The sequence below is a fragment of the Toxotes jaculatrix genome, chromosome 17 (genome assembly GCF_017976425.1).
Source record: "Toxotes jaculatrix isolate fToxJac2 chromosome 17, fToxJac2.pri, whole genome shotgun sequence".
NCBI lineage: Eukaryota > Metazoa > Chordata > Actinopteri > Toxotidae > Toxotes > Toxotes jaculatrix.
The window spans coordinates 23,605,248-23,629,690 of NC_054410.1; positions in this window are offsets into that span (position 1 = coordinate 23,605,248).

A 24,443-nucleotide genomic window follows, 5' to 3' on the forward strand; every position below is an offset into this window, starting at 1 on the left:
CCACACAACATGTGGAAAGGTATAAGGACCATCACGGACTACAAGCGCAGCGACCAACAGGTCGGCCATGACCCCACTCTGCCTGACACTTTAAACAGTTTCTTCGCACGCTTCGACTCTCCAGGCTGCAAAAGGACTGTACATCTACCTCAGCCAGAGGTGCAGCATCAGCCTCTCGTCCTGCAGCTGCACCAAGTGACCTCCGCCATGAGGAGGATCAACATCAACAAGGCTGCAGGTCCAGACAAGGTGTCAGGTCGTACCCTGAAGTCATGCGCTGACCAACTGGCAGGAGTTTTCCTGGACATTTTCAACCTGTCCATGCAGCTTTCCATGGTCCCTGTATGCCTAAAGTCCTCCATCATTGTGCCTGTGCCCAAGAAACCAACCATCACCTGCCTCAACGATTACCGGCCTGTCGCTCTGACTCCAGTCATCATGAAGTGCTTCGAGAGGATCCTTCTAAAGTACATCAAGGACACCATCCCCGCTGGCCTGGACAGCCTCCAGTTTGCCTACAGGGAGAACCGTTCTACAGAGGATGCAGTCTCGTTAGCACTTCACACGGCCCTGACTCACCTGCAGCATCCTAACACCTATGTTAGGATGCTATTTGTGGACGTCAGCTCAGCCTTTAACACTGTTCCCCCAGACATGCTGGCCCTGAAGCTCCATAACCTGGGTTTATCAACACCGTTCTGCTCCTGGATCAGTGACTTCCTAACCAACAGGCCCCAGGTGGTGAGGATAGGAGAGTCTACATCTGCCCCACTGATCCTCAACACTGGCACGCCGCAAGGTTGTGTGCTCAGCCCTGCCCTCTTCACACTCTTCACACACGACTGCTCTGCCATCCACTCCACAAACATGGTTGTGAAGTTTGCGGACGACACCACCGTGGTGGGTCTCATATCCAACAATGATGAGACCCACTACAGAGAAGAGGTCCAGAATCTAACACAGTGGTGTAACAGGAATAACCTCATCCTGAACATCAGCAAGACCAAGGAGGTCATAGTGGACTATAGGAGGTCCAGGAAGACTGAACACGCTCCTCTCTGCATACATGGGGAGGCGGTGGAGCGTGTGGACAGGATAAAGTTCCTGGGCATCCACATTTCCTCTGACCTCTCCTGGTCTGTGAACACTTCACACCTGGTGAAAAAGGCCCAACAACGGCTCTTCTTTCTCAGGAAGTTGAAGCGGACTGGACTGTCTTCTCAGCTGCTCACAAACTTTTACAGGGCCACGATCGAAAGCATCCTGTGTCTCAGTGTGACAGTGTGGTATGGCAGCTGCACAGCACAGGACAGGAAGGACTTAGCCCGGGTGGTGAGGACAGCACAGGGGATTGTAGGCTGTCGTCTACCAGATCTGGACTCAGTGTACACTGCCCGAGTCCAGAAAAGGGCCAGACGCATTGCGACCGATCCCACCCACCCAGGCAACTCACTGTTTGTACCGCTTCCATCAGGAAAGCGGTACAGGGACATTAAAACAAGCACAAACAGACTCAGGGACAGCTTCTTCCCCAGAGCTGTTAAAACAATAGCCCCCCCGCAGTGAAACACTCAACCCCCCTACAGAACCCTCACACAGGCACCCTCCCCCCTCCAGCCACATACACCCACCTTCTCACACACACACTCACACCCAGACAGACACACGCACACACACACACACACACACACACATCCCTGGTGACAACCACACAGAAGACAATCAACACTGACAGCTTCCATACACTGGACCGCACTAAGCTGCACTTTATTACTTACTTACTTTACTTACTTTGTGTTTATATTTTCATAAGTGCTCTTTTTTAAGTACTTGTGTTATTTATGTGTGCCTTAAGCCGAGATTCTCTGAAAAATTTCGTTATGCTTGCATAATGACAATAAAGACTCTTGAATCTTGAATCCATGTGTGTGATCATTTGTATACAAACTTTGCAACATGCCTACACACATTTGCTCACACGTGTATTACTGATGTACACACTTAACTCCTTCCAAACACAAGTCTAGAAGACCTGGGGTTAAATGGAGGAGGAATGGAGCAGTGGATGAGGTCAAGGGTTTAAAGAGCTTCCAGATGTTGATGCTGTTTCTTTTTCAAATTAAAGTTCCTCTGCACTCCTTTTATTGAATTAAATGTGCATGTGTGCATGCAATTTCATTCTGCTTTTTACAATTCCCTCTTTGATATCCGTTAAATTATTAGATCATTTCTGACACAAATTTTTTTTCATGATGCAGGTCGGAGGCTTAGACATAGAGAAAGACTAAAGACACAACGTGAAATTCAAAACATTCATTCATAAATAAATTCATTAATTCGTTCAAAAAATCAAACAGACTAACAGTAAGAAAGCTGAAAAGCGATAAACATATGAGAATGCACAAAGATGATCTGGTAGGCAAACAGGGAAACAAGGGGAGTATCTATATGGGGCTGGCTCAAGGCAAAACCAGGGGCAGGTCAGTCAAGAGTACTTCAAAACAAAACAGGAAACACAACCGGCAACAATTAATGGGATTTTACAGTTACTTGAGAAGGGAACCAGTCAACTGCTTTTGCCAGGCTTAAGCCTGGAGATGTGAAAGGTGGGGTGCACTCTCATAGTCTTGGGGAGTCATAGCTGGACTACAGAAAGTTTAACCATTTTGGAGATGGGAAAAGGCCTGATAAACCTGGGCACCGTCTTGTGGGATTCCACACAGAGGGGAAGGTCCTGAGAGTAACTCAACTCAACTCAATAACCACTCTTTACAGCTGTAGTGAGCATGAATAACCGTTGAAGCAGATGGACAACAACAGTACAAGACCATGTCAGGTTCCAGTTGCGTCAGCCAAGGACAGTGTAAGGCTGCAGTGGACACAGGCTCACCAAAACTGGACAGTTGAAGACTGGAAAAATGTAGCCTGGTTTGATGAATCTGGATTTCTGCTGAGGCTGCAGATGGTAGGGTCAGAATTTGGCATCAACAGCATGAATGCATGGACCCAAATTGCTTTGTGTCATCAGTCCAGTCTGGTGGTGGTGTTGCAGTGGTTTGGGGAATGTTGTTTTGGATCACACTGAACTTAGTACCAATCGATCACGGTCAGAGTGCCACAGTCTATCACAGTCTATCATGTTCACCCCTTTATGGTCACAGCTTACATCTTCTAATGGCTATTTCCAGCACACACAAAGCAAAAGTCTCAAACTGGTTTCATGAACATGATAGTGAGTTCAGTTAACTTGCTTCCCCAGTCTCCAGATCTGAATCCAAAAAAGCAACTTTGAGATGTAGAAGAACAGTAGATTTGGAGCTTGAATGTGCAGTTGACAAATCTGCAGAAATTATATGATGCAATCATGATGCAACATGGAGTGGAGTCTCAAAGGAAGGTTTCCAAACAACTTGTGGAATCCATGAGAGCAAAGGGAGGAACTAAATCTAAATCTCGGTGTGCGAAGGAGAGATTTAGAAGATCTTTCCTTCCTGCTGCTGTCAGACTCTATAATGACCATTGTTAACACACATACTGATTCCAACTCCATGCAACTCTAAGTGCAATACCTATGTGCAATAACTCAGTTATTAGTGTGCAATATTATTGTGTATGGAAGTCACTCAACAACCTCCAGCCCATATTTATTTTACTTATTTATCTATGTATGTATATTTACTTTTTACAGCAGCTGTTCTCTTAGTTTAGTATCTTGTTTTGGCCATATTGGTCTTACTTATATTTTCTCTTAGTTCTCTTAGTTTAGTATCTTGTTTTGGCCATATTGGTCTTACTTATATTTTACTTTCACTTACTGGACTGTAATCTTGCTGTTGCTAAATGCAATTTCCCCACTGAGGGACTAATAAAGGATTTCTTATTCTTATTCTTATTCTTATTCTACCAAGTGTTAATGAGGTGTTCCTAATAAAATGCTCACAGGATGTGTTTGATATGAGTGGTTTTAATAGTCTAAAGAAGGAGCTCTGAAAGTCACAATATTTCCCCATGCGCGCTACCATGATATGTTTGTTCTTGAGTGTGTACGTGAGTGTGTTCAACCCTGTCAGTTAAGCTACGGTAGTAAAGCTACAGTATGCATGTATGTTGAGAGGACCTCACCAAACAGTCAACCCCTGAGGCCTCTAGATAATTGCTCCCATATTTGCCAGAATTATGGTCTGGATTAACTGTTGTACCTGGTGTGTGTGTGTGTGTGTGTGTGTGTGTGTGTACATCTGTGGAAGCCATCAGTCTTTAGGGAGTGGAGAAAACAGAGAGAGTAAGACATTTTTTCCTTCCTAAAAACCTGGTGTATGAGCAATCAAACAGTTATGATTTAAGGTCAGTCCTGACCAAGTGTGGACGGCAGTGCATGACCTGATGTGTTGTATATGTATATATGTATCCTGTATATGTTTGTGTGGTGGAAGCTTGAACCTAAAAGTACAGCACTGTATTGCACGTCCACATTACGTTCAATAAATGTGGAGCTTGATTATTTGCATCATGACAATGAATCAGAAATCAGAATCAGAATCAGAATAACTTTATTAATCCCCGTAGGAAAATTCTTGCTGTTACTTTAACTCCCAGTTGAAAAAGAAGAAAAAGAGGAAAATTGCACAGTGTGTGGTAAGAGAAAAAAATTTCTAGAATAAATAAGTGAAAATGAAAAACAAAAATAAATGAAAAACAAAATAAGAGTATAGTATAATGAAAATCAAGTAAAAATATTGCAATAACTCCAATATCAAACAGAACAATATATACAACTAATATAAAAATAGAAAAGATAAGACATCTTAATATTTTAATATTTGCAATATGTACATGAGGTTTGTGGTTGATAGTTTAAAAATAACGTATACACAGTATACATGAGTCCGTGATTCTTACAGTCCAGAGTTATATAGTTTGATTGCGACAGGCAGGAATGATTTCCTGTGTCGCTCTGTTGTGCAGCGTGGAACAATAAGTCTGCTGCTGAACGAGCTTCTGTGATGGATCAGCACATGGTGGAGAGGGTGTGAAGGAGAGTCCAATATTGTCCTAACTTTGGACAACATTCTCCTCTCCAACACTGTATTCAGTGAGTCCAGTTCCTCTCCTACAACATGGCTGGCCTTCCTGATGATCTTATTGAGTCTGTTAGTGTCCTTCACCCTCAGGCTGCTGCCCCAGCAGACAACAGCGTACAGGATGGCACTGGCCACCACAGACTCATAGAACATCCGCAGCATTGTCCGGCAGATGTTAAAGGACCTTAGCCGTCTCAGAAAATAGAGACGGCTCCGGCCCTTTCTGTAAACAGTGTCCACGTTTTTGGACCAGTCCAGTTTGTGATCTAGGTACACCCCCAAGTACCTGTACTCCTCCACCATGTCCACATTAACCCCTTGAATGTTGACAGGGGTCACTGTAGCCTTGGTCCTCCTCAAGTTCACCACCAGTTCTTTTGTCTTCATCACATTGAGCTGCAGGTGGTTTCTCTTGCTCCATGTGACAAAGTTGTCCACAACCGTCCTGTACTCACTCTCATCACCACCTGAAATACATCCTACTACCGCAGAGTCGTCAGAAAACTTATGAAGGTGGCAGGTCTCTGTGCAGTAGCTGAAGTCTGTGGTGTAGAGAGTGAAGAGGAAGGGAGAGAGGACGGTCCCCTGCGGAGCCCCGGTGTTGCTGACCACTCTGTCTGGCGTACAGCACTGCATGCGCGCATACGGTGGTCTGCCAGTCAGGTAGTTTACAATCCAGGACACCAGTAGGGCATCTACCTGCATCGCTGTCAGCTTCTCACCTAGCAGAGTCAGCCTGATGGTGTCAAACGCACTGGAGAAATTAAAAAAACATGATTCTCACAGTGCTCTCCGGCTTGTTCAATTCAATTCAATTCAATTCAATTTTATTTATATAGCGTCTTCCACAATCAAAATTGTCTCAAAGCGCTTTACAGAGACCCAGAGCCTGACCCCAGAGCAAGCACTTAAGGCGACAGTGGCAAGGAAAAACTCCCCTTTAACAGGAAGAAACCTTGAGCAGAACCTGGCTCAGATGGGGGGCCCTCCTGCCGATGGCCGGGCTGGGTGAAAGGAGGAAAAGGAGGAAGATAGGACAGCTAGGAATGGAGGAGAGGGGGAGAAGGACATGCAGCATAGTACAGACAATGTGGGTCAGCATTTACATTACAGTTAGTGAACAGTTATTGGATAATGTATGCTCAGCAGATTAGAATTATGAAACAGAGCACGGAGGCAAAAAGCTGTCATGACTGGTAATTATTTACATTACAGTTTGCAAAGAATATTAATCCAATATTTATCTGTAGCAGAATGGAACATTAAACATGTTAGAAATAGATCATTGTAAACAATAAACAGCATCAGGTGGGTGGAGCCAGGACCACAGGACATGCAGCTTCAGAGCCAGAGGTACCTGCAGAAAGGTACAGAGAAAGAGAGACCAGAGAGAAACAAACACAGGACTACGGGACAGAGAGGACACAGAGTTAATGACATGTAATAAAGGCTAATAAATTTGAGAGTGGGTCTGAGGAGAGAAAGAAGAAGAAGTGCGCAGTAAATCATGGGATGTACCCCAGCAGCCTAGGCCTATAGCAGCATAACTAGGGGATGATTCAGTTGCCTGAGTCAGCCCTACTAAGGGCTATATCCTTAACTGTAACAGTGTCTATAGAGATAATTGTGACTAACTATAAGTTTAATAAATAACTAGGACTGTAACTACAACTACAACTAATTATAAGCTTTATCAAACAAGAAGGTTTTAAGCTTCATTTTAAAATTAGAGAGGGTGTCTGCTTCCCGAACCCAAACTGGCAGTTGGTTCCATAGGAGAGGGACCTGATAGCTAAAGGCTCGGCCTCCCATTCTACTTTTAGAGATTTTGGGAACCATAAGCAAACCACTTGTCCAGGTGGTTGCAGACTCTGTTGAGCAGGTAGATGATGGCGTCGTCCACTCCGAGACGGGGCTGGTAGGCGAATTGAAGGGGGTCCATAAATGGTTGGACCATGGGCCGAAGCTGCTCCAGGATGAGTCTCTCCAGAGTTTTCATGATGTGTGACGTCAGTGCAACAGGCCTGTAATCCCTGAGGTCGCTAGGGCGCGGCGTCTTCGGTACAGGGACGAGGCATGACGTCTTCCACAGCATTGGGACCCTCTGAAGACTGAGACTCATGTTGAAGACATAATGAAAAACTCCATATAGCTAGGGGGCACAGGTCTTCAGGGCCCTTGGGCTCATGCCATCTGGGCCTGCAGACTTGCCTGCATGGAGTCTGTTAAGCTGTCTTCTCACCTGGTCAGCAGTGAAGCTCAGTGTGGGGGAGTCAGGTCGGGGAGGGGTGTATGTGCTTCCTTGATAAGTGCAGTCAGGGGATTCAGAGGAGGAGGTGGGAGTGAGGTCTTCATGTGGAGATGAGGGAGAGCAAGAAGAGGAGGGGGGAGGGAGAGAGAGTGGAGTTGATGGTTGCCATTGTGCTGCAGAAGAGTCTGTTTGAGGGTGAGCTGGGGTCACTTCGTCAAATCTGTTAAAGAACAGGTTCAGTTCATTCGCCCAATCCACACTTCCATCAGCTCCTCTGCTGTTTCTTGGTTTGAAACCAGTGATGGTCGTCATGCCACTCCACACCTCTCTCATGTTGTTATGCTGAAGTTTCCTCTCCAGCTTCTTCCTGTACATCTCCTTGGCCTCTCTGATCTTGGATTTCAGAGTTGCCTGTATTTTCCTCACCTCCTCCCTGTTGCCAGCTCTGAACGCCCTCTTCTTATCATTTAGAATGGCTTTGATGTCCTTTGTTACCCACGGTTTGTTGTTGGGGTAACAGCTGACTGTCCTGGCTGGGACAATGGCGTCCACACAGAAGTTTATGTATCCAGTGATGCACTCAGTGAGCCCATCAATGTCGTTGCCATGGGGCTCACAGAGTGCCTGCCAGTCACCTCAAAACAGCCCTGAAGTGTCTCCTTAGCATCATCTATCCTATACTCTTGACAAGGGGCACATAGCAGGGGGTGAGGTGAACCAGGTTGTGATCTGACCTGCCCAGTGGGGGGAGGGGGGAAGCGCTGTAAGCATCTTTTACATTAGCATACAGCAGGTCTATTGTTCTTCCTTCCCTGGTAGGACAGTTCACAAACTGTGTGAAAGTGGGAAGTGTGGAGTCCAGATTAACATGGTTGAAGTCACCCGAGATAGCAATGAATGCACTCGGGTGCTGAGTCTGTAACCGGGCTATTGCAGAATGAATGACGTCACACGCGGTGTTTGGGTTTGCAGAGGCGGGAACATAAACTGCCACCATGATAACATGAGAAAACTCCCTGGGCAGATAATATGGACGAAGTCCAACAGCACACAGTTTAACATCCGGGCCACAGATGCGCTCCTTCACGGTGATGTGAGCAGGGTTACACCACCGATTATTCACCAGAACGGCAAGCCCTCCTCCCTTGCGCGTACCGCTCCTGACGCAGTCTCTGTCGGCACGGACCGTGTGGAAGCCCCTGATGGTAGCGTTGTCATCGGGAATATCCTGGTGCAGCCATGTCTCAGTGAAGCACATCAAACTACACTCACGATACTCCCTCTGACTCTGGGCCAGCGCCATCAGCTCGTCCATCTTATTCGCAGGGGATCTCACGTTCCCCATGATGATCGAGGGGAGACAAGGCTTAGAACTTCTCCTTTGATGTTTCAGAGCCTCCCTCTTCCTCCGTAACTTTTTGTTTCCTCTGCATCCCCGGTGTGTCTTTCGCCAAATTTCAGCAGGGATATCCTCTCGCCTAGTCAATGAAAAAGCCGGCTTGAGGCCGATCAGCTGATCCCTGCTGTAAACAATGCGGAGTGGAGTGGAGTTCTTGAGTCAAACAAAAGCCCCCAAAGTCTCACCAACCACATGATTTTCTGTAGTAAAAAAAAGAGTAATCTAAAGTGTTAAAGAAAAATATCGGAAAGTACCGAAAAGATAAGAAAAATTTTGAAAGAAGTGAAAGAGAAACGGGAGCTACCGTAACGGGCTGCACATGTAGTGATGCATGCGCACTAATGACTAACGACCGCACAATGGATCACATTAATCAATAAGCATAATTACAAAAATGGTAGATTTAATTTTTTACAATTTTCTTGTGAAATACTGGATATATTCACATCCACAGATCTGAAAAAAATCTTCACATTAAACAGTTTGAACTTGAAAAAATTGTTTTGGTTTACTTATTCACAACTTCTGTCCAGCTGTAATGACATTGCTCTATTTTAAGGAGTCAGAGGAACTTTGGGATCTAGGTATTTAAATTAGTTTGCACTGCCACCTGCTGTCACCTTCTGAACAACCAACACAACCATCTGAGAATTAAAGCTGTCTTTTATGTAATGCACCTCTCTCTCTTAATTTTAAAGTGCAGAACTGTTTATATACAGATGTAATACCTTTAAACTTATCTTGCCAAGGTGGTTATAGTCCTATGAATAAAACACCCAATTTACTAGTAAGCATCGAATATGTAATATGTCTGACCCAAATGAAGAAACAAAATATCTCCAAAATGGCTGAAATATTTTTTGTTCTATTTCACAAAGAAACTCTTAAAGTTAATAAACATATTAACAAATACAAACAACCACAAAATGAAGAAATTTTAATTTTATATAAAAAAATGGAGGGGTAGAAACATATGCGTCAAAAAACATCCAAACCAATATGGAATAGAACTGTCATAGTCCATAAATAATGTCAAGTTATGTTTTTGTCTTGTGTCTGTTGTCTTGTGATTTCTGCTTTTATTTTGAAATTTTATCTCCTCTTGTTTCAGGTTGCTTACCCTTCTTTTATGTTACCTGCTGGTCTGATTGTCTTCCCTGCCCTGATTGTTTCCACTTATTCCCCATTACCTCCCCTTGTTCCCCGTTTGGGTGATTATTATTTGTTACTTTGTTAATAAAGATTTTATTTTTATCCTTTATTTTTAGTCATGCTTTTGGGTTCAGTCTTCTGCTCAGAGGTTAGGTTTAGGAACAAGGAGGTTAGGGTTAGAATCAGAGAGAGTAAGAGGTTAAGGTTAGGGCCAGGGGAGATCAGAGGTTTGGTTTAGTCAAAGGTTAAGGAAATGAGAATAGGGATCCAAAAATTAGAATAAATATTTTGGGTTTAGGATCGAAAATATACTCTCTCATTGAGGCCATATGGATATGTTGTTTCTAATTTGATAATCCTGTCTCTTTCAGTTGTCATCCTCTGGGCCGTGGACCAGTGTGGATTGCACTCCAGGATTAAGGCCTGCACCGCATCCCAGCCATGAGACACAAAATGTTGGACAACGTATCGAAGTATTTTTTCATTTCGTTATATTGTGTTTGTGACATGTGTGGTACACCACAAAATTGTGCAATTGTTTTTATGTTATTTAATTTAATTAACAGTTATACTTTTTTTTTTATGTCTAAATATCAATCTTTAAAAAGATGATGCTAGGCACGCTGTTTTAATTTTTCACATGCATTGTGAATAAGAACGGTATATTTGAGCAGCAGCCAGGTGGAACCTTTGGCAGGGGAACGGTGGCGCCCAGGTTCAGCTAAGGGGGGAACTTCCGCCCGTACCCCAGAAGCAACCTGGATGACGCCGAGAGAAGTCCGTCTCTTTTTTGCTGCTCACGTTATTCCTGCATTTACAGGTAAAATGCATCAATTTCAGTTTGGAAGAGCTGTGCTTAATGAGGGTTACATACTTCAATATTATTTTAATATTTTAACGCACGTTAAAAAAAAAACGGAGAATTTCGCCGGAGTCGAGGCGGCAGGTTCAGAGCCAATTCGCTTTGCAGACGTGACGCTGCGCTGCGGGTTTATTTTGCCCTCTGCCCTGCCTTGCAGGCGGGCCGTTAATGTTTTGTAATGTATTTATTTGGCACACTATTTTTGATTTTACCTCCTGCATATGAAGAAAACTGTTGTTAGTTGTGGTAATGTATTCATTTGTTTTGAAATAAATAATTAAATGTTAAATGTTTATAAAGAAATGTAAATAAGAAGCAACCTGGATGACGCCGAGAGAAGTCCGTCTCTTTTTTGCTGCTCACGTTATTCCTGCATTTACAGGACGCTATATTGTTGCTGAGGTACCAGTCTTGGGACCCGTAACAATTTGTGGGGGCTCGTCCGGGATCCGGCTCTACCAGAATCATCAGGTGGAGCGGGTCCAGAGATAACAGAACCGCGAGGCGACGTGACCATTGCCGTGACGACAGCCAGTGGGTGTCCCAGCGGGGAGATAAACGCCGGAGGGGGTCTTCATTCTTCCAAGGGAGCCGCACCGCCGTCTCACCGGGTTAACATACATCATGTCCACCGCTCGCAAGCAGCTCGTCTGGAGCATCAAATAGAACGTGTTCAAGCTCTTGGGCGCGGAAGCTTATCAGCTTGCAAGGGAAATCGCAGTTGACAGCCAAAGCGCAGATGATCTGGAGTCCACTGATGAAGAAGGTTGTGTGGACTATATCCTTAACTACATGCACTCTGACACTTTATGTAGTAGTGAAGACGAGGGGATGGGTCAGCTGTTAATGTTGAATGACCTAGTATGTCAAATTATTGATAATCGTGATACAGCTGTTGCCACAAACATGACACAGGGAACTGAGATACTCACAACTACGCCAGTTAAGAGAGTTGATCACGCTACACTACTGCATACTAACTCTAACACAGACATCACCACACAGAGTGCACCGTCAAGTCACACAGCACCAAATGTTGACACAGACAAGATGGTTTACTTAAAGGACTTCCCATATCTGCCACGGAGGGAGTTTAAGGTACACGGGGGGCAAATTGGGGACCAAAACTCAGACGTCACATATAACAGTATTTGTAAACAAATAGATGAGGGAGTTAGGGAGGGCTTCACCGAGACAGAAGTTATCCGAGGTGTGCTGAGGGCTGTTAAGCCGGGTGCTTTCAAGGACATGCTCACCCACAAAGAGGAGATAACAATCACTGAACTCAAAGGCTTCCTGAGGTCTCACCTTGGTGAAAGGGCCAGTACAGAGCTGTTTCAGGAGCTAATGTGTGCAAAACAACATGAACAAGAACCGCCCCAGCAGTTCTTATATCGGATGATTGGACTCAAACAGAAAATTCTCTTCCAGTCAAAGCAGGCCAAGACAGACATTCGCTATGACCCCAGAACCATCCAGGAGGTCTTCCTTCACACCATTTACCAGGGCTTAGGATCAAAACACATGGAGGTAAGACAACAGCTGAGGCCGCTCCTTTCAAACAGTCAAGTTACCGACGAGGAGATTGTTAGTCAGGTGACAAGGATAATTAGTGACGAAAATGAACACCAGCGGAGGCTAGGCTATGGTTCCCGCCAAAAAGCAACACACACCCATAGTGTTCAAGCAGATGCTGGGAATCAAATGACAAGCAAGAAAGAATATCAAACAATACAACAGCTGAGTGCTCAAGTAGAGGCTTTAACGGGCATGGTTGCGAACCTGATGGACCAACAAGCAGCAGTCATGCATGCAGCACAGTCACAATCACTACCTGCCACAACACTGGGCCAGCCCCTTGCTCAGCCCTCTCCAACGCCCAGCTCCAGCAAAGCTCCCCAACCCACTCGGGGCCAGCTCTCTCTCTCAAGAAAACTTCCCAGTTGCACCAACTGCTTACAACAGGGCTTAGAGAACTGTAACCACTGTTTTGTGTGTGGGGACCCTGGACACTTGGCTACTGGCTGTTTGAAAAGAACCAAACAGCAGGGAAACGGGAGTCGGTCTCTGCAGAGGGACAACCAGAGGCCGCTCCACCGGTACAGTCCCACTCAGTGAACCCCACGCGCAAGCGACGACACCATAAACGGAAACAACATTCCAAGAGAGCTGATCGCTGCTCCCCCGAAGAAGCACTAACAAACTCTGAGACTACGGTGCGTTCAGCACCACTAATTGGCCGAAAGAGTCTGCTCAAGTGTTTTGTTAGTGGCTATGCCATAACTGTGCTATTTGATACCGGTTCACAAGTAAGCATTATTGATAGAGGCTGGAAGGAGACATTCATCCCCAACCACCCAGTCCGACCACTACAAGAGCTTCTTGATCCAGGTGAGAATTTGGATCTCTATGCTGCAAATGGACAGTCAATCCCATACGATGGATGGGTTGAGCTGACAGTCACGCTGATAGGGAATGATGATTCAAACCTCACAATGCAGGTCCCTTTTCTAGTTAGTCAGCTCCCCCTCCCTCAGCCACTACTAGGGGCTAATGTCCTCCAAGAGATGATTAATGGCCAAGATCCCTCAGCTAATGCACATGCAATGCTTATTAATCTCCTAAAAAAAGCATTAGGGGTGGAGAAAGACCAGGCAGAAGCTATGGTTAACTTCATTCAGGTCCAAAAGACACCAAAGTATAGCATGGCCACAATCAGGGTGGGTAATGAGGATGTGAGTGTTCCCGCTGGCAAAACAGTGCATGTGCGGTGCAGAGTACCACCTAGCTTTGATACATCTGACTCAGTTGTACTGTATGAACCTTCTGCAGGGAGTACAGCCTTGGAGCCAGTGAGTGTCGGGGAGGGTATCTTAGAGATCAGTAAGAGCAAGTGGCCAGTTGTCAATGTGCCAGTCTCTAATCATACGAAACATGAAATCACTCTCCCAAAGAGAACCCCATTGGGCACTATTGAACACGTAGCCAAAATCATTGAAGTAGGAAAGACAGAGCCACACCAGGTTGAAGTGCCACAGGTTACAAAAGTTCAGGCAGATGTGAGTAATGTTACCACTCTCAGTGATCCCTCAACCAAGCCTTGGCTACCACCTGTTGATTTAAGTCACCTTAACCCAGAACAGCGGCAGATGGTTGAGGAGATGCTGTGTGAGGAATCTGCAGCATTTGCCCGTGACAACAGTGACATTGGGCGCATCCCCTCCCTCCAGATGTCAATCAGACTCAGCGATGATGTTCCTGTCCAGAGGGCTTATTCTTCTATTCCCAAGCCACTGTATAAAGAAGTGAAGGAGTACATCCAGGACTTATTAGTCAAAGGATGGATTGTCAAATCCCAGTCACCTTATGCCGCACCTGTTGTTTGTGTGAGAAAAAAAGATGGGTCATTACGACTTTGCATTGACTACCGGTTGCTCAACAAAAAGACTGTGCCAGACAGACACCCACTTCCGCGTATACAGGACTTGCTTGACTCGCTTGGGGGCTACAGTTGGTTTTCCATTTTAGACCAGGGGAAAGCCTACCACCAAGGCTTTATCGCCGAGGGCTCCAGGCACCTAACTGCCTTCACAACTCCCTGGGGCTTATATGAATGGGTCAGGATACCCTTTGGCTTGTCAAACGCACCAGCAGCCTTCCAACGAAGCATGGAGGAAATGCTTGACATGCTGAGGGATGAGTGTTGTATCCCTTATTTGGATGATGTCCTCTGCTTCTCAAGGTCCTTTGAGGAACATGTTGAAGTGCTGCGCCGTGTACTGCAAGCCCTGCAGCATCATGGGGTCAAGTTGAGGCCGGAAAAGTGTGAGTTGTTTCGCAAGGAGGTCAGATATGTGGGTCGGCTGGTTTCTGCTGACGGCGTGAGGGTGGATCCAAAGGATATAGAGGCAGTGCAGGTGTTGAAAGAGAAGACGCCACAGACAATAGGAGATGTTCGGAGGCTGCTAGGCTTCCTTAGCTATTACCGAGCTTATGTGCAAGACTTTTCCCGGATAGCAAGGCCGCTATATGAGCTTCTCCATGTTAGGGCCAATTCACCACAGTCCAAGCCGAGAAGCGAAAAAGTAAAGGGCCCTCAGCTGCGTTCAAATACGCCAATTGAGTGGAACAGTGAGCACCAGCAGATCCTTGAGCGCCTCATCAGCATCCTAACCAACCCGCCAGTGCTGGCGTATCCCGACTTTGACTGTCCCTTTGTATTACACACCGATGCGTCTCAGCAAGGCCTGGGAGCAGTTCTCTACCAGAACCAGGATGGGAGGATGAGGGTCATTGGCTATGGATCTCGCACACTAACGCCAGCAGAGCAAAGTTATCATCTCCATAGTGGTAAGCTTGAGTTCCTGGCGCTGAAATGGGCGGTATGTGACAAGTTTAGGGACTACCTGTTCTATGCCCCTAACTTCATTGTTTACACTGACAACAATCCTCTCACTTATGTGATGAGCACTGCTAAGCTTAATGCAGTCGGTCATCGTTGGGTGGGGCAGCTTGCAGACTTCAACTTTGAACTAAGATACAAACCAGGGAAGCTGAATGTCGATGCAGACACACTTTCTCGCTGCCCTCTCGACATAAACGCCTACATGAGTCAGTGTTCAGAGAGACTGTCCGAGGAGGCAGTGTGCGCAGTCTGGGAGGGTAGCACAGCAGCACAGCAGGGAGAAGTTGCATGGGTGGCAGCTCTTACCATCACATCCCAACAACAAACGCTCACACAACCTTTCCCAGTAATAAACCACAATGAACTGGTGAGTGAGCAGCAGAAGGACCTGGCCATTGGAAAAATCCTCGAGTTAAAGGAGAAAAATATGGAAATGACAGAAGACAGACGCAGGACCCTAGACAAAACCACAAGGAAACTCTCAAGGGAGTGGGGTAGGCTGTGTGTGGAGGACGGCCTGCTGTACAGGAAAACTCTGGGTCGCAAACAGCTTGTCTTGCCATCCGCCTATAAGCAGACGGCTCTCACCCATCTGCACGACAATATGGGACATGTTGGGGTTGAAAGAGTTTTGAGCCTGGCAAGAGAGCGATTTTACTGGCCGTATATGAAAAAGGACATTGAGGAGTACATCACAAGGAAATGTCGCTGCATAAAACAGAAAAAGCCAGCATCACATGATCGAGCACCCATGGGGAGCCTTACATCAAGCTCACCTCTCGAGCTTGTTTGCATCGATTTTCTCCATCTTGAGTCCAGCCGCGGTGGGTACGAGTATATTCTGGTGGTAGTTGATCACTTCACCAGGTTTGCCCAGGCATACCCCACCAGGAATAAAGCTGCTAAGACTGCTGCTGACAAGATTTTTAATGACTTTGTCCCACGGTTTGGTTATCCAGCTAAACTGCATCATGATCAGGGCAGGGAATTTGAGAATGAACTGTTCCGAGCCCTCAGACAGTACTCTGGTGTGAGTCATTCCAGAACCTCCCCTTACCATCCGCAAGGCAATCCGGCAGAAAGATTCAATCGCACCTTGCTGCAAATGCTCCGGACCCTTGGTGAGAAAGAGAGAGAAAACTGGAAGGATCATCTGCCTCATATCATTCATGCATACAACTGTACTAAGAGTGAGGCGACAGGTTACTCTCCATACTACCTGCTGTATGGCCATCACCCACGTCTCCCTGTTGACCTCCTTTTTGGGCTAGTAGCAGAGGAAGAAACAAAAACAGCACAAGGGTACGCAGAAAGATGGGCAGAGAAAATGGTTGAGGCATACAGAATAGCGAGCAACAACAGCAAACTGTCGAGTACCAAAGGCAAACGCTATTATGACAGGAGAAACAGAGGGGTGATTCTTCAGCCAGGAGACAGGGTTCTCGTTCGTAACGTTGGTGAGAGAGGAGGACCATGCAAACTGAAGCCCTACTGGGAAAAGACAGTTTACGTTGTTAAAGAGCAGCTTGGAGACAACCCAGTGTATAAAGTGAGCCCAGAGACTGGGGGGCGTTCAGTCCGCACTTTACACCGAAACATGCTGCTCCAAGTGAATGACTTACCTGTGGAACCGCCAGCCTCAGAAACACCTACAAAATCAACAGGAAGAAATGGACGGACAACAAAACCATTGAACGCACGCGAACAGCCACAGAATCATGAGACGAGTGAATCAGATGAAGAGGAGGACAGGCCACACTATTGGCTGCGGGTATCAAGGACAATACCAAGAGCTGAAAACTGCATACCTCACCAAAGTGTTGCTGGTGAAACGCACGACCAGCCTGAGCAGGTGGGAGACAACTGTGAGGAAACAGTTTCTGTGGAGCCTGGATCGGAACGGGAAAGTGTCCATGAGGGGGAACAAGAAGGACAGCCTGATGGTGTGCCGTGCATTGATGAACTTCGGCCTTGTGAGGAACAGGAGCTGTTCCAAATGAATGACTCAGGCAGACACGTTCAAGAGACTCAGACTACATTGAGGAGGTCTGCCAGAGACAGGCGTCCTGGTCAGATGTTAACATACACCTCCCTGGGACAACCAAGTTATCAGCCACGTCTCATTGTGGGTTCGATAGGGGCTCAGCCTGCTGTTTACACACAACCCTATTCACTTCCCTACTGTCATCCATTCCAACCCACACCTGCCATTCCGTCGGCATACCTGCCGATGGCCTACTCTATTCACTGTTTTTGAGTAATTTTGGATAGGGTACATTTACATATAGATATGTTTGGTAACATGTTGTAGGTTTTTGGCATCCCAGAGGTTTATGTGTTTGTTGTTGTATATATTATGGAGGGTTTACACAGCTAACAGGAAGAGTTCAGTTATTCACAGCAAGTGTCAGGAGTCACTTTTGTTTGTGGGGGAGTGTGTGGTACACCACAAAATTGTGCAATTGTTTTTATGTTATTTAATTTAATTAACAGTTATACTTTTTTTTTTATGTCTAAATATCAATCTTTAAAAAGATGATGCTAGGCACGCTGTTTTAATTTTTCACATGCATTGTGAATAAGAACGGCATATTTGAGCAGCAGCCAGGTGGAACCTTTGGCAGGGGAACGGTGGCGCCCAGGTTCAGCTAAGGGGGGAACTTCCGCCCGTACCCCAGAAGCAACCTGGATGACGCCGAGAGAAGTCCGTCTCTTTTTTGCTGCTCACGTTATTCCTGCATTTACAGGTAAAATGCATCAATTTCAGTTTGGAAGAGCTGTGCTTAATGAGGGTTACATACTTCAATATTATTTTAATATTTTAACGCACGTTAAAAAAAAAACGGAGAATTTCGCCGGAGTCGAGGCGGCAGGTTCAGAGCCAATTCGCTTTGCAGACGTGACGCTGCGCTGCGGGTTTATTTTGCCCTCTGCCCTGCCTTGCAGGCGGGCCGTTAATGTTTTGTAATGTATTTATTTGGCACACTATTTTGATTTTACCTCCTGCATATGAAGAAAACAGTTGTGGTAATGTATTCATTTGTTTTGAAATAAATAATTAAATGTTAAATGTTTATAAAGAAATGTAAATAAGAAGCAACCTGGATGACGCCGAGAGAAGTCCGTCTCTTTTTTGCTGCTCACGTTATTCCTGCATTTACAGGACGCTATATTGTTGCTGAGGTACCAGTCTTGGGACCCGTAACACATGCATGTACATGTATACTTAAACTTGTCTCTTCCACATTGTTTGCAAGTTGTTAAATACACACAATTTTTTGAATGAATATTTCCTATTGCAGCAGTTTTAAATACTTGACTACTGACTACATGAGTCATAAACACATCTTTTTTGTTTAAAATAATTCCCCTGTAGTTCAGTTTTCAGATTTTTCAGTGGTTTGACTTTTGAACTGTGCACCTTACCCCCCTTGTATTTTGTTTTTTTAACTCTCTCTTCATATTGTTGTATAGCTTTCTTTTTATATATTTTTTAATCTTATTTTATTTTATTCTATTCTTTGTTGTGTATTTATACATGTTGCACTGAAGAAGGAGATGCTTTTCATCTCGTTGTACATGTAAAAGATGTATAATGACAATAAAAGACATTCTATTCTATTCTATTCTATTCTATTCTATTCTAGTCTTTTAGGTTCTTGTTTTGCTGTAATTATCCTAAAATCATTACGAGGCTGATTTCTTGTCATGATGGTCCTAAAGTTATTTTTGATTTCCCTGACTAGTTTAACAGTAGATGGTGAGTAAGTGATTAGTAGAGACCTGAATGGGTTTGTGTGTCTGTATCTTTGAAATAGACTTTGATATCCAATTGGTTGTGTAGTGTGAATTTGGGTCCTTTGAGTGTTGTGTCCAGAAAATTAACTGAATTATGATCTGTTGTGGCTTTTAATGTAATTGAAGGATTGTGGTTATTGAGGGTCTCCAGGAATTTTGCTAAATTTTCCTCTGAGTGGGTCCAAATGCCCCAGATGTCGAAATTTCTTGCCCATGGCTGTGCCTTTTACCTGTAGAAAATATTTACCATCAAATTCATAGTCATTTCTTGTCAAATTAATCTCTAATAGTTGTAATAATTCTTTGGAAATTTTCTTGAAATTCCAGGACAAAAAATTGTCCTGGAATTTCAAGAAAATTTCTTTAACCGCTTGGATGCCCTCTGTTGTCTCAGTGTTGGTGTATAGGCTAACCACATCAATTGTAAATAAAATAGAGCCTGTGGGAATATTAAGGTCTGTAATTTTAATCAATAAAATCATATGTATCTTTGATGTAGCTTTGGTATTTTTTTGCTAGTGGGTTTAGATAAAAATCAATGAATTCAGCTGACCTATATGTCTCACTGCTGCAATCAGACACTATGGGACGACCTGGGGGAATTTCAAATGGTTTACTCCAATTAGTAGGATCTTTATGAATTTTGGGGAGTAAATAGAATCTTCTGGGCCTAGGTTCAGAGTCTCCTATTAAATAATTGCGCGGTTTTGCATTGATTAATTTTTTCTCATATATTGTTTGGAAAATTTTGGTTATTTGGGTGTCTCTAAATAAATCGGTTCGTTTAATAATAATTTGTGTCTCTCAATTCTCTGTATCCCTCCCACAGACACTGTTCTGTATCCATAACTACCACAACACTGCCCTCATCCGCTGGTTTGATGATTGTTTTTGTTGTCCAACAGTTCTTTTAGGGCCAGATTTTCTCCAGGTGTGTAGATTTATTTCTAATAATTCTAAATGAATTTTCAAAATATTGTAGGTCTAATGTAATCAAATCTTTAATGTGGAGGGGCAGATTGGATTCTGGTGGGGTCCAATTAGAATTTGGAAGAAGTGAAGGACTGTTTTTCTGAAGTCCCCCCATCCCCAAAATAGGCTAATAATTTTAGTCTTCTGTGATAATTTTGTAGGTCAAGTCTGGATTGTGGTTTGATGTCCTTATTATTAGCTCTAGTGGGAATGAAATTTAACCCTTTATTGAGTAGAGATAATTGTTCGGTTGTTAATTTGGTTCTTTTTGCTAAAACCATTACATTTTTAAACTCCTCCTGACAAAGCAGGCTTTTGGGGACTTCTATTACCTGTTTTAGCCAATGATAAAAGATTCTGGATTCTGTGTAATGAGTGGACCTTGTCCATTTTCGTCTCAAAGTCTTTGCTAGGGAGTTTAGAATGAAATCACAATTTTTACTTATGTAGTCATTAAGAAGCTGTATGTTGAGTTGATCTTGCTTTGGAAGACTGGTGGAGAAGTTGACAACAAGCACCAGGACTGTGGCCTCTGGGAACCTACAGTTGCTCGATGGTTGCAGCTCGGATTTTCTGCTTCTGGTTGTTGAGGCTAAAGGATAGAATAATTGTGTTTATCTCAGTGGTGCTCATGGCCTTCGGTAGGATAGACTCTGCATGATGGAATGTTGCTCCCGGGTAGCTGTCCACCTGCAGGTCCTGGCTCTGGAAAGGTGGGAATCTTGACAGGTTAGAGTCACCAGTTATGAGTATCTTCTTCCTGATGCACAGACTCCAGTCTTTTTTCATTTGTTAACAGTGTTCAAGCATCTTGTGGGTCAGCATGTGGGTGTGGGTTCTGTGGACTGTGGCGTTGTGGAGGTTTTGTGGTTGACTGGGTGATCTCCGCCTGGGAGGTAGTGGTGTTCTGGTCTTCCTGGCACAGTGGCTGCGGTGTGATGTAGGAGGAGAACCAGGATGAGGGTTCTCTATATCAGTGGTTCTCAACTGGTGCGCGACCCACTTTTGGGTCGGGACCCGTTCTGAATGGGTCGCGAACAGCTGGAGAAAAATCAGCGAAATAATGTGCATCTGTTGTTGGGCATGTCTTTTATTTTGAAAAATTTCTTTTATTATGGGGGTGGCTCACACCCCCCATAATCAGGACATAATCTTCTTGTCTCCCACCTGTCAGAATGCCAGGGTCTAGCCGTCTTCCTCATCACAATGTTCCATGGTAGTGTTGTGTTGGTACATGTGTGAAAAAATGAAAAAAATACTGCCGTTTGTGATGTAAAAAAGCAAGGTCTGATACTTATTAGTGTAACAGAAAAGAGAAAACTTCTTCTATTAACACTCGGTATTTATTTCCAAAAATAAAAATACTCTTTACAAAACGACAATCTAAATCGCAACGTTTCGGTCCTGAAACGGACCTTCTTCAGGCTAGCTTGTTAGTAAAATGTACCAGACAACTGGTATTGAATTGGCACAAAATGGCCAATCTAGGGTTAGGGTTACAAAATCTTGCTGAGGGCCCCCGTTTGGCTAGGGGTGGCCCTGTGTTTGCTCTATAAGCGAAATGGTGCTGGTAGAAGTCTGGAGGGAGGCAGAACTTGAATACTGTCTGTAGTCATTTGGGCAACTCATGGTTGTATTTTTTTGGGCACAGGGATGATGGTGGCTGCTTTCAGGCAGGAAAGGACAATGGCTTGTTTCAGGGAGGTGTTGAAAATCCTCATCAGGACCCCTTATAGTGGATCAGCACAAGCCTTTAGCACTTTGCCCAGTACTCCATCTGGTCCTGCCGCTTTGTGTGGGTTTACAGTAGTAGCAGTAGTTTTGAGGAAGATCTCTGTGTGTGTTTGGGTGAATTCAAAACTAAATAACACACTGGGGATGCAGAGGAAACAAGAAGTTACAGAGAAAGAGGGAGGCTCTGAAACAACGAAGGTTGACTCAAAGAAGCTTTAAGCCATGTCTCCCCTCTATCATCATAGGGAATGGAAGGACTCTCACAAATAAGATGAACGAGCTAATGGTGCTGGCCCAGAGTCAGAGGGAGTATCGTGAGTGTAGTGTAGTGTTCCTGTCGACAACGCTATCATCAGGGGATTCTACACGGTTCGAGCCGACAGAGACTGCGTCAGGAGCGGTAAGCGCAGAGGGGGAGGGCTTGCCATTCTCGTGAATACTCGGTGGTGTAACCCCACTCACATCACTGTGAAGGAGCGCATCTGCTGTTGAACTGTGTGCTGTTGTGTCGCATGGGTAAAGTAAGATTTTATTGTGTGTCTTTTAATTTATATTCTTTGATTTTAGTGTGTGGTGTGTTTTATTGCATGTATTGCACACTGGGAGTATATTGTGCTTTTATTCTGAAAAGCCCATGCGGATGTCACTCCCCACGGTGTAATCACCTGCACCTGTGAAGCTTAAGATTGGCGAGCACAGATAAGTTTGGAGAGGAAACCGGAAGAGAGGACGCGGAGAGGACAGACGAGGCGGAGGAGACACAGGGGACAGGCTGCAGGACCACGCCGGAGCTGCCGTTGACGGAGAAACCAGGGACGGATTGTTTGCAGGCTCCATGAAGAAGCGGGCAGAGTGTTACTCTGCCCAGCGGTGTGAGTAGCGATCTGCGGCGAAGTGTAACCGATACCTGTATGTGTTTAAAAGTGCAGTGACTGCTGTCCCGTTTTCCTGTTGGTTCGAGGTCGGCATTCCGAGGAAGACAAGGGCGCGGTGCAGCGGCGTGGTGGGACCGTGGTGCCGAACGGGTCGACGCTTCTGCGGCGACCGAGCCTTTTCCGCCAGCGCCCGAGTGTGTGCGACAACCCCGGCCTCCACAGATAAGACACTGGATTGCTCCATTGGACTCTCCCACCATTCAGTTTTAGCCTCTCTCCTTTTCAAATACCTTTTTACCAACCCCGGTCTTATACTCTTATAGTCTTGGTTTTTATCTGTGTTCTTATATTTTATCTTATTTTATGAATAAACACCCGTGTTCCTGTCAAGATCTGTGGTTCTCTTGGTTTTAGCAACTGCTCTCTCGCCTGATTTTTAAACTACGTGCATTTTTAATACACTTTTATTAAATACAGAAGGACACCTAACATAACCCATCCACAGTTGGACCCGAACACTCCATGTTTTTTATTCGCTGCTGCAACACAACAATTTCCCTCTGAGGGATGAACAAAGTATATCTATCTAGATAGATAGATAGATAGATAGATATCTATCTATCTACGTCATTCACTCTGCAATAGCCCGGCTACAGACTCAGCACCCAAGTCCCATCTTTTCCAAGATGGCGGCACTCTGCTCAGCAGCGGCTGTACCGGCTCGCAATGGTGATCCTGTTTTTTCTGCTTTTTCTACGTATTTTCAGCGTAACCTTCAGTGTGCGGCTAAAAGATTAACGTATGAACGTAAGTCGTTACTAGAATTACAACTGTACAGTAAATATGGTAGTATGGATGCCCCAGCGGCCTACAAACCAGTGGGACCAACCACACACACCGGCCACTGCTGGAGGAGACACAAGCAGCGCTATAGGAAGCAGAAGCGTGGCTGCCGAGGGGGGCTAACAGCCAAGCTAAAGGCTAACCTGTGCAGGACCCCGCTACCATCCATCCTGTTCGCCAACATACGCTCCCTCGAAACAAAACTGGACTATTTACAACTGGATGAGAAGGGAGGTGAGAGACTGCAGCGCCATTATTCTGACGGAGACGTGGTTACACCCATCCGTTCCAGATGCGGCTGTTAGCATGGAGGGGCTAGCCGTTTTCCGGTTGGACAGAAGCCGTGAGCTGACTGGCAAATCCTGCAGTGGTGGTGTGTGCATCCACACCAACAACAGATGGTGCAGCAACGGTACTGCTATATCCATTCACTGCTCTCAGGATGTAGAGTTTCTGACTGTGAAGTGCCGACCGTTTTACCTTCCCCAGGAATTTAGAAACATCTACCTCACAGGTAGATGTTTCTACCCACCCCCACCCCCACCTCGGCTCCTCTGACCACCTCTCCATCAGTCTTTTTCACTGCACACAGGCCCCTGCTAATCAGAGAGAAACCGTCTGTGAAGGAGGTGAGGGTCTGGCCTGAGGGAGCCATAGAAGCACTACAGGACTGCTTTGAAAGAACAGACTGGGACATGCTCAGAGCAGCAGCAACACACAACCAGCACATCAATGTGGAGGAGTATGCAATAACTGTAACAGGATACATACAGACGTGCATGGAGGATGTCAGTATCATCAGGAACATCACAACCCGGGCCAACCACAAACCCTGGATGACCACAGAGGCGCGTGTTCAATTCAATTCAATTCAATTCAATTTATATAGCGCCTTCCACAATAAAATTTGTCTCAAAGCGCTTTACAGAGACCCAGAGCCTGACCCCAGAGCAAGAATTTAAGGCGACAGTGGCAAGGAAAAACTCCCTTTTAACAGGAAGAAACCTTGAGCAGAACCTGGCTCAAATGGGGGACCTTCCTGTCGATGGCCAGGCTGGGTGAAAGGAGGAA